Below are 6,996 nucleotides of genomic sequence, written 5' to 3'. Positions count from 1 at the left end.
CGCTGGTCTACACCCATTCGTTTGTGTCGTAAATTTGCAAAGCGTAATAATAAATAAAAGCTAGTGTATAAGGGAAACGAACTTGTTTTACTAAAACCATGCAAAACAGCTAAATTTTGAATGTTCTCAAAATTCCACGAAACTCGAACCAAAGGTAGGCCTTGACCCATGCATTTGTGTGGTAAATTTGCTAAGCGTGATAATAACTACAAGTCAGTGTAAAAGGGAAACGAACTTCCTTTAATAAAACCGTGCAAAACAGCTAAATTTTGAACGTTCTTACAATTCGATGAAACTTGAACCAAACGTAGGTTTAGTCCCATGCATTTGTGTGGTAAATTTGATAAGCATAATAATAACTACAAATTAGTGTAAAAGGGTAACGAACTTGCTTTAAAAAAATCGTGCAAAACAGCTTAGTATCAAACGTTCTCAGAATTCCACGAAACTTGACCCAAATGTGGTCTAGACCCATGCATTTGTGTGGTAAATTTGCTAAGCGTAATTATAATTACAAGTTAGTGTAAAAATGGAAACGAACTTGATTTAATAAACCGTGCAAAACAGCTAATTATTGAACGTTCATAGAATTCCATGAAACATGACCCAAACATTGGTCTACACCCATGCATTTGTGTCGTAAATTTGCAAAGCGTAATAACAAATAAAAGTTAGTGTATAAGGGAAACGAAGTTGCTTTACTAAAACCATGCAAAACAGCTAAATTTTGAATGTTCTCAGAATTCCACGAAACTTGAACCACACGTAGGTCTTTACCCATGCATTTGTGTGGTAAATTTGCTAAGCGTAATAATAACTACAAGTCACTGTAAAAGGAAAACGAACTTGCTTTAATAAAACCGTGCAAAAGAGCTAAGTTTTGAACGTTCTCACAATTCGAAGAAACTTGAACCAAACGTAGGTCTAGTCCCATGCATTTGTGTGGTAAATTTGATAAGCATAATAATAACTACAAGTAGTGTAAAAGGGAAACAAACTTGCTTTAAAAAAATCGTGCAAAACAGCTTAGTATCAAACGTTCTCAGAATTCCACGAAACTTGACCCAAATGTGGTCTAGACCCATGCATTTGTGTGGTAAATTTGCTAAGCGTAATTATAATTACAAGTTAGTGTAAAAATGGAAACCAACTTGCTTTAATAAACCGTGCAAAACAGCTAAATATTGAACGTTCATAGAATTCCATGAAACTTGACCCAAACGCTGGTCTACACCCATTCGTTTGTGTCATAAATTTACAAAGCGTAATAATAAATAAAAGTTAGTCTATAAGGGAAACGAACTTGCTTTACTAAAACCATGTAAAACAGCTAAATTTTGAATGTTCTCAAAATTCCACGAAACTCGAACCAAACGTAGGCCTTGACCCATGCATTTGTGTGGTAAATTTGCTAAGCGTAATAATAACTACAAGTCAGTGTAAAAGGGAAACGAACTTCCTTTAATAAAACCGTGCAAAACAGCTAAATATTGAACGTTCATAGAATTCCATGAAACTTGACCCAAACGCTGGTCTACACCCATTCGTTTGTGTCGTAAATTTGCAAAGCGTAATAATAAATAAAAGCTAGTGTATAAGGGAAACGAACTTGTTTTACTAAAACCATTCAAAACAGCTAAATTTTGAATGTTCTCAAAATTCCACGAAACTCGAACCAAAGGTAGGCCTTGACCCATGCATTTGTGTGGTAAATTTGCTAAGCGTGATAATAACTACAAGTCAGTGTAAAAGGGAAACGAACTTCCTTTAATAAAACCGTGCAAAACAGCTAAATTTTGAACGTTCTTACAATTCGATGAAACTTGAACCAAACGTAGGTTTAGTCCCATGCATTTGTGTGGTAAATTTGATAAGCATAATAATAACTACAAATTAGTGTAAAAGGGAAACGAACTTGCTTTAAAAAAATCGTGCAAAACAGCTTAGTATCAAACGTTCTCAGAATTCCACGAAACTTGACCCAAATGTGGTCTAGACCCATGCATTTGTGTGGTAAATTTGCTAAGCGTAATTATAATTACAAGTTAGTGTAAAAATGGAAACGAACTTGATTTAATAAACCGTGCAAAACAGCTAATTATTGAACGTTCATAGAATTCCATGAAACATGACCCAAACATTGGTCTACACCCATGCATTTGTGTCGTAAATTTGCAAAGCGTAATAACAAATAAAAGTTAGTGTATAAGGGAAACGAAGTTGCTTTACTAAAACCATGCAAAACAGCTAAATTTTGAATGTTCTCGGAATTCCACGAAACTTGAACCACACGTAGGTCTTTACCCATGCATTTGTGTGGTAAATTTGCTAAGCGTAATAATAACTACAAGTCACTGTAAAAGGGAAACGAACTTGCTTTAATAAAACCGTGCAAAAGAGCTAAGTTTTGAACGTTCTCACAATTCGAAGAAACTTGAACCAAACGTAGGTCTAGTCCCATGCATTTGTGTGGTAAATTTGATAAGCATAATAATAACTACAAGTAGTGTAAAAGGGAAACAAACTTGCTTTAAAAAAATCGTGCAAAACAGCTTAGTATCAAACGTTCTCAGAATTCCACGAAACTTGACCCAAATGTGGTCTAGACCCATGCATTTGTGTGGTAAATTTGCTAAGCGTAATTATAATTACAAGTTAGTGTAAAAATGGAAACCAACTTGCTTTAATAAACCGTGCAAAACAGCTAAATATTGAACGTTCATAGAATTCCATGAAACTTGACCCAAACGCTGGTCTACACCCATTCGTTTGTGTCATAAATTTGCAAAGCGTAATAATAAATAAAAGTTAGTCTATAAGGGAAACGAACTTGCTTTACTAAAACCATGTAAAACAGCTAAATTTTGAATGTTCTCAAAATTCCACGAAACTCGAACCAAACGTAGGCCTTGACCCATGCATTTGTGTGGTAAATTTACTAAGCGTAATAATAACTACAAGTCAGTGTAAAAGGGAAACGAACTTCCTTTAATAAAACCGTGCAAAACAGCTAAATATTGAACGTTCATAGAATTCCATGAAACTTGACCCAAACGCTGGTCTACACCCATTCGTTTGTGTCGTAAATTTGCAAAGCGTAATAATAAATAAAAGCTAGTGTATAAGGGAAACGAACTTGTTTTACTAAAACCATGCAAAACAGCTAAATTTTGAATGTTCTCAAAATTCCACGAAACTCGAACCAAAGGTAGGCCTTGACCCATGCATTTGTGTGGTAAATTTGCTAAGCGTGATAATAACTACAAGTCAGTGTAAAAGGGAAACGAACTTCCTTTAATAAAACCGTGCAAAACAGCTAAATTTTGAACGTTCTTACAATTCGATGAAACTTGAACCAAACGTAGGTTTAGTCCCATGCATTTGTGTGGTAAATTTGATAAGCATAATAATAACTACAAATTAGTGTAAAAGGGTAACGAACTTGCTTTAAAAAAATCGTGCAAAACAGCTTAGTATCAAACGTTCTCAGAATTCCACGAAACTTGACCCAAATGTGGTCTAGACCCATGCATTTGTGTGGTAAATTTGCTAAGCGTAATTATAATTACAAGTTAGTGTAAAAATGGAAACGAACTTGATTTAATAAACCGTGCAAAACAGCTAATTATTGAACGTTCATAGAATTCCATGAAACATGACCCAAACATTGGTCTACACCCATGCATTTGTGTCGTAAATTTGCAAAGCGTAATAACAAATAAAAGTTAGTGTATAAGGGAAACGAAGTTGCTTTACTAAAACCATGCAAAACAGCTAAATTTTGAATGTTCTCAGAATTCCACGAAACTTGAACCACACGTAGGTCTTTACCCATGCATTTGTGTGGTAAATTTGCTAAGCGTAATAATAACTACAAGTCACTGTAAAAGGGAAACGAACTTGCTTTAATAAAACCGTGCAAAAGAGCTAAGTTTTGAACGTTCTCACAATTCGAAGAAACTTGAACCAAACGTAGGTCTAGTCCCATGCATTTGTGTGGTAAATTTGATAAGCATAATAATAACTACAAGTAGTGTAAAAGGGAAACAAACTTGCTTTAAAAAAATCGTGCAAAACAGCTTAGTATCAAACGTTCTCAGAATTCCACGAAACTTGACCCAAATGTGGTCTAGACCCATGCATTTGTGTGGTAAATTTGCTAAGCGTAATTATAATTACAAGTTAGTGTAAAAATGGAAACCAACTTGCTTTAATAAACCGTGCAAAACAGCTAAATATTGAACGTTCATAGAATTCCATGAAACTTGACCCAAACGCTGGTCTACACCCATTCGTTTGTGTCATAAATTTGCAAAGCGTAATAATAAATAAAAGTTAGTCTATAAGGGAAACGAACTTGCTTCACTAAAACCATGTAAAACAGCTAAATTTTGAATGTTCTCAAAATTCCACGAAACTCGAACCAAACGTAGGCCTTGACCCATGCATTTGTGTGGTAAATTTGCTAAGCGTAATAATAACTACAAGTCAGTGTAAAAGGGAAACGAACTTCCTTTAATAAAACCGTGCAAAACAGCTAAATATTGAACGTTCATAGAATTCCATGAAACTTGACCCAAACGCTGGTCTACACCCATTCGTTTGTGTCGTAAATTTGCAAAGCGTAATAATAAATAAAAGCTAGTGTATAAGGGAAACGAACTTGTTTTACTAAAACCATGCAAAACAGCTAAATTTTGAATGTTCTCAAATTTCCACGAAACTCGAACCAAAGGTAGGCCTTGACCCATGCATTTGTGTGGTAAATTTGCTAAGCGTGATAATAACTACAAGTCAGTGTAAAAGGGAAACGAACTTCCTTTAATAAAACCGTGCAAAACAGCTAAATTTTGAACGTTCTTACAATTCGATGAAACTTGAACCGAACGTAGGTTTAGTCCCATGCATTTGTGTGGTAAATTTGATAAGCATAATAATAACTACAAGTTAGTGTAAAAGGGAAACGAACTTGCTTTAAAAAAATCGTGCAAAACAGCTTAGTATCAAACGTTCTCAGAATTCCACGAAACTTGACCCAAATGTGGTCTAGACCCATGCATTTGTGTGGTAAATTTGCTAAGCGTAATTATAATTACAAGTTAGTGTAAAAATGGAAACGAACTTGATTTAATAAACCGTGCAAAACAGCTAATTATTGAACGTTCATAGAATTCCATGAAACATGACCCAAACATTGGTCTACACCCATGCATTTGTGTCGTAAATTTGCAAAGCGTAATAACAAATAAAAGTTAGTGTATAAGGGAAACGAAGTTGCTTTACTAAAACCATGCAAAACAGCTAAATTTTGAATGTTCTCAGAATTCCACGAAACTTGAACCACACGTAGGTCTTTACCCATGCATTTGTGTGGTAAATTTGCTAAGCGTAATAATAACTACAAGTCACTGTAAAAGGGAAACGAACTTGCTTTAATAAAACCGTGCAAAAGAGCTAAGTTTTGAACGTTCTCACAATTCGAAGAAACTTGAACCAAACGTAGGTCTAGTCCCATGCATTTGTGTGGTAAATTTGATAAGCATAATAATAACTACAAGTAGTGTAAAAGGGAAACAAACTTGCTTTAAAAAAATCGTGCAAAACAGCTTAGTATCAAACGTTCTCAGAATTCCACGAAACTTGACCCAAATGTGGTCTAGACCCATGCATTTGTGTGGTAAATTTGCTAAGCGTAATTATAATTACAAGTTAGTGTAAAAATGGAAACGAACTTGCTTTAATAAACCGTGCAAAACAGCTAAATATTGAACGTTCATAGAATTCCATGAAACTTGACCCAAACGCTGGTCTACACCCATTCGTTTGTGTCATAAATTTACAAAGCGTAATAATAAATAAAAGTTAGTCTATAAGGGAAACGAACTTGCTTTACTAAAACCATGTAAAACAGCTAAATTTTGAATGTTCTCAAAATTCCACGAAACTCGAACCAAACGTAGGCCTTGACCCATGCATTTGTGTGGTAAATTTGCTAAGCGTAATAATAACTACAAGTCAGTGTAAAAGGGAAACGAACTTCCTTTAATAAAACCGTGCAAAACAGCTAAATATTGAACGTTCATAGAATTCCATGAAACTTGACCCAAACGCTGGTCTACACCCATTCGTTTGTGTCGTAAATTTGCAAAGCGTAATAATAAATAAAAGCTAGTGTATAAGGGAAACGAACTTGTTTTACTAAAACCATTCAAAACAGCTAAATTTTGAATGTTCTCAAAATTCCACGAAACTCGAACCAAAGGTAGGCCTTGACCCATGCATTTGTGTGGTAAATTTGCTAAGCGTGATAATAACTACAAGTCAGTGTAAAAGGGAAACGAACTTCCTTTAATAAAACCGTGCAAAACAGCTAAATTTTGAACGTTCTTACAATTCGATGAAACTTGAACCAAACGTAGGTTTAGTCCCATGCATTTGTGTGGTAAATTTGATAAGCATAATAATAACTACAAATTAGTGTAAAAGGGAAACGAACTTGCTTTAAAAAAATCGTGCAAAACAGCTTAGTATCAAACGTTCTCAGAATTCCACGAAACTTGACCCAAATGTGGTCTAGACCCATGCATTTGTGTGGTAAATTTGCTAAGCGTAATTATAATTACAAGTTAGTGTAAAAATGGAAACGAACTTGATTTAATAAACCGTGCAAAACAGCTAATTATTGAACGTTCATAGAATTCCATGAAACATGACCCAAACATTGGTCTACACCCATGCATTTGTGTCGTAAATTTGCAAAGCGTAATAACAAATAAAAGTTAGTGTATAAGGGAAACGAAGTTGCTTTACTAAAACCATGCAAAACAGCTAAATTTTGAATGTTCTCGGAATTCCACGAAACTTGAACCACACGTAGGTCTTTACCCATGCATTTGTGTGGTAAATTTGCTAAGCGTAATAATAACTACAAGTCACTGTAAAAGGGAAACGAACTTGCTTTAATAAAACCGTGCAAAAGAGCTAAGTTTTGAACGT

This window comes from Sesamum indicum, linkage group LG3 (assembly GCF_026168435.1).
Source record: "Sesamum indicum cultivar Baizhima isolate 11 linkage group LG3, ASM2616843v1, whole genome shotgun sequence".
Lineage (NCBI taxonomy): Eukaryota > Viridiplantae > Streptophyta > Magnoliopsida > Lamiales > Pedaliaceae > Sesamum > Sesamum indicum.
The sequence above is the reverse complement of the archived record's forward strand: the minus strand, read 5'-3'. Positions refer to the sequence as shown.